Below are 5123 nucleotides of genomic sequence, written 5' to 3'. Positions count from 1 at the left end.
TCCATCTGTTGGTGTCATCTTTGATTTCTTTCATCAGCGTCTTACAGTTTTCTGCATATAGGTCTTTTATCTCCTTAGGTAGGTTTATTCGTAGGTATTTTATTATTTCTGTTACAATGGTAGATGGGATTGTTTCCTTAATTTCTCTTTCTGATCTTTTGTTGTTATTGTATAGGAATGCAAGAGATTTCTGTGTATTAATTTTGTATCCTGCAACTTTACCAAATTCATTGATTAGCTCTAGTAGTTTTCTGGTGGCATCTTTAGAATTATCTCTGTATAGTATCATGTCATCTGCAAACAGTGACAGTTTTACTTCTTCTTTTCTGATTTGGATTCCTTTTATTTTTTTTCTTCTCTGATGGCTGTGGCTAAAACTTCCAAAACTATGTTGAATAATAGTGGTGAGAGTGGACAACCTTGTCTTGTTCCTGATCTTAGAGGAAATGGTTTCAGTTTTTCACCATTGAGAATGATGTTTGCTGTGGGTTTGTCATATATGGCCTTTTTTATGTTGAGATGAGTTCCCTCTATGCCTACTTTCTGGAGAGTTTTTATCATAACTTGGTGTTGAATTTTGTCAAAAGCTTTTTCTGCATCTGTTGACTTACTCACTGTTTTTATTTAGCACATCTTAAGAGTTTAGCCATCCTACTTGTTTTTCTTGCCTGCTACAGCAGCACTAAGATTCCCCATCTATGTCAAACACACAGTACAGAATACACACTTGCCTGCCTCCCACAGAGAGCACATCACCATTCTCACCATCACCTACATTTCAATGAAAGAACAGTACAAAACAAACTATAGTTTGTATCCTTCAGCATCTTAGAAATGAAGACTACTACTGGTCCTGCTGCTGTCATCTTTTATTGAGTGTTTATGCCAGATAAATGTTTGACATATATTTTTGTATCCAGTCCTCACAGTGAACCACGAGGTAGGTATTATTGTATCAGGTCTATGGGGAGAGAGCTGTTTGGAGAAGGAAGATGACCTATCAGGGTCAAGTGGTATGAGGGGAGCAGAGCAAGGAAGGGATCCCAAGACTCTCTGAACCCCAAATCCTTCTTCTGGTTATTGGACTAGGCTCTTCCATTTTCAGAGCCTCTTAGGGACCCCAGGCATTCCACTCCTTAGAGCCCTCTCCCATTCCCTGCCCGTTATATGTGAGGGCTTTGCTCCTACAGGGGCCTCCAGGGTTGCCTATTCTTTTTTTAAAAATTTTATTGATGTATAGTTGATTTACAATGTTGTGTTAATTTCTGCTCTACAGCAAAGTGATTCAGTTATACATATATTTACATTTTTTCATATTATTTTCCATTATGGTTTAACACAAGGTATTGAATACACTTTCCTGTGCTATAGGACCTTGTTGTTTATGCATCCTATATATACTAGTTTGCATCTGCTAATCCCCAACTCCCACTACTTCCTTCCCTCACCTCCTCTCCCCCTTGGCAACCACAAGTCTGTTCTCTATGTCTGTGAGTCTGTTTCTGTTTCATAGATGTTTATTTGTGCCGTATTTTAGATTCCACATGTAAGTGGTATCATATATTTGTCTTTATCTTACTTCACTTAGTATTATAATCTCTAGGTCCATCCATGTTGCTGCAAATGGCACTGTTTCATTCTTTTTTAATGGCTGAGTAATATTCCATTGTATATATGTACCACATCTTCTTTATCCATTCATCTGTTGATGGACATTTAGGTTGTTTCCATGTCTTGGCTATTGTAAATAGTGCTGCTATGAACATAGGGGTTCATGTATCTTTTTAAATTATAGTTTTGTCCAGATATATGCTCAGGAGTGGGATTGCTGGATCATATGGCAACTCTGCACCAATTTACATTCCAGAGTGGCTTATTCTTCAAGTGCCCATTTCACATAATGATGTAGCATTAAAATTCAGGTCACATCAGAAGAAAATTAAAGAGAATCACTAATTTTAAAATAAATCAAAGATCCTCATGGCTCATTTGGTCTCATGGTAGATGTAAATGGGTTGTGAAAGTAACGTGTCAGGGGGAATGGCCAAATTGTTTAGTTAGCAAAGAAAAACCCTATAGCTGGGGAGAGGCACCATCTACTAATAGAGGACAGCACCCATGTGATGAAGAGAGTAGCTACAATTTTCTGAGTGTTATTGTGAGCCAGGTGTGGTACATATATTATTTCAAATCTATAAGCACTCTGCCAGATGGATATACAGAGAGGAAAATGAGGTGCAGGCTGGTTAATCACGTGCTCCAAGTCACTGGGCTAGGAAGCAGTAGGTCGGGGTTTTGGTCCCAGGTTGCCCCTGCCCTTTCTCACTACCAACCTGCACAAGAGGGCACCCATGGAAGAAAGAATGTGGTGGGTAAAAGGGAAGGTAGAGGTCCACAGGACATATTTTGGGTCTGTTTCAGAGAGGAGCAAATGGAAGCCCTTGAAAATGGAATAAATGAAATCAGAATTACACATTTCCTACTAAGAAAGAAAGTGCCTTTGGATAAATGAAAAGGATACAACCTTTGTTTATCCAAAGTTATCCAAATTCAGTATAGTATATTTTCTATGCTCTGAAATGTTTAATCCCTTTGGGGGTGGTTTACAAAGGTCATTAGCTGGATTTATTAAGCTAAAGACAAAGGTCTCAAATCAGATTACTGTTTGTTCAATATTCTGAGCTTTCTCACCCATGGGACAAGGAGATAAGAACTGTTAAGTGTATACTGCATGTATTCTTATTTATTTATTTTTGGCTGTTGGGTCTTCGTAGCTGAACGTGGGCTTTCTCTATTTGTGTTGAGTGGGGGCTACTCTTCGTTGTGGTGCACGGGCTCCTTACCGCAGTGGCTTCTCTTGTTGCCGAGCACGGGCTCTAGGCACGCAGGCTCAGTAGTTGTGGCTCGTGGGCTCTAGAGCGCAAGCTCAGTAGTTGTGGCGCACCGGCTTAGCTGCTCCGCGGCATGTGGGATCTTCCCGGACCAGGGTTTGAACCCGTGTCCCCTGCATTGGCAGGTGGATTTTTACTGTGCTACCAGGGAAGCCCTGCATGTATTCTTATGTGTTTATAAATACAAATCTTAATTTCTTCATGTTCATGGACATCACATTTTGTAAAAATAACGTAGACAATTATAAAATGTTATGAGGGCTTCCCTGGTGGCGCAGTGGTTGGGGGTCCGCCTGCTGATGCAGGGGACGTGGGTTCGTGCCCCGGTCCGGGAGGATCCCACATGCCGCGGAGCAGCTGGGCCCGTGGGCCGTGGCCGCTGGGCCTGCGCGTCCGGAGCCTGTGCTCCGTAACGGGAGAGGCCGCAACGGTGAGAGGCCCGTGTACCGCAAAAAAAAAAAAAAAAAAAAAAAAAATGTTATGATATCTGACTAGGCTAGAGGTAGAAATATTTCATTTGTTGGACGTATTGTCAATCATTTCAGAACTCTAACTACTCAGATTGAATTCACTGGGATTTCTTTCTCATTTCTTCCTCTCCTGCCTTGAATTACATTTTCCCTCCACTGGCTATATAATATCTTGGTTTAACTACTGATGGCTAGGATAGTTGTTATAATTGATATCTTCCTACTGAAGCTATTTTTGACAAGCTTAAATTAAATAAAAACATAGCTGGGGCTTCCCTGATGGCACAGTGGTTAAGAATCCGCCTGCCAATGCAGGGGACAAGGGTTCGAGTCCTGGTCCAGGAAGATCCCACATGCCGTGGAGCAGCTAAGCCCGTGTGCCACAGCTACGGAGCCTGCGCTCTAGAGCCCGTGAGCCACAGCTGTTGAGCCCATGTGCCACAACTACTGAAGCCCACGCACCTAGAGCCCATGCTCTGCAACAAGAGAAGCCACCACAGCGCAATGAAGAGTGTCCCCGCTTGCCGCAACTAGAGAAAGCCCAAGCGCAGCAACGAAGACCCAACGCAGCCATAAGTAAAAAACAAACAAACAGAAAAACCCCCTGACCGTTTCTAAATCTAAACACATGGTTAACTTGCGCTCTTCCACAGGTCACAGAGTGAGTTACTGGCAAAATGGAATTATAACTGTGGTAGGAGATGTGTATGAGACCTGTCATGGATTTGTCTCCATAGAAAACTAGTTTTGCCTCTAATTTCTGTCAAAGAAAATGACCTAAATACCACTCTAAAGCAAAAACCATCATTTTAGGCAGCAGCCTTTAATTGGCCTACAAAATCGCTCAATATATTTAGTTACCTGAGAGTGCATTTTTCAGCTAAATTATATTGAAAAACTCATCAGGAAGTTATATTACTTAAAATTTGACATTTTAAGCATGCATAACTGAGTTTTAAGGGCTATGGTGGAAAACTAACAGATGCTTTCAAAATTTCAGGCTAAAAGAATCATTTTTGAGTTTTGATTGTTTAATTGTTTGTGAGAGGGAGCAGCACAGAACTATTTTCTGGAGAAAGCTAGGCCCTGCCTGTAGGACTCCCTTGGCCCATTTCTGTGACAGAGGTGTGGTAGATCTCCATAAAAGGCATTCGTTCTGGTGAGGCTTTTTTTCTTTTTTTGCAGTATGCGGGCCTCTGACTGTTGGGGCCTCTCCCGTTGTGGAACACAGGCTCCGGACGCGCAGGCTCAGCAGCCATGGCTCACGGGCCCAGCCGCTCCACGGCATGTGGGATCCTCCCGGACCAGGGCACGAACCCGCGTCCCCTGCATCGGCAGGCGGACTCTCAACCACTGCGCCACCAGGGAAGCCCCAGGCATTTAAAAAAAATGAAGTATAGTTTATTTACAGTGTTGTGTTAATTTTTGCTGTACAGCAAACTGACATACACACACACACACACACACACACACACACACACACACACACATTCTTTTTTATATTCTTTCCATTATGGTTTATCTCAGGATATTGAATATAGCTCCCTGTGCTATACAGTAGGACCTTGTTGTTTATCCATCCTACATATAATAGTTTGCATCTACTAACCCCAAACTCATAGTCCATCCCTCCCCCACCTCCCCTCCCCCTTGGCAACCACAAGTCTGTTTTCTATGTCTGTGAGTCTATTTCTGTTTCATAGATAAGTTAATTTGTGTCATATTTTAATTCCACATATAAGTGATATATGATATTTGTCTT

The sequence above is a fragment of the Phocoena phocoena genome, chromosome 11 (genome assembly GCF_963924675.1).
Source record: "Phocoena phocoena chromosome 11, mPhoPho1.1, whole genome shotgun sequence".
In the NCBI taxonomy this organism is placed as follows: Eukaryota; Metazoa; Chordata; class Mammalia; order Artiodactyla; family Phocoenidae; genus Phocoena; species Phocoena phocoena.
Note: the sequence above shows the minus strand (reverse complement) of the source record.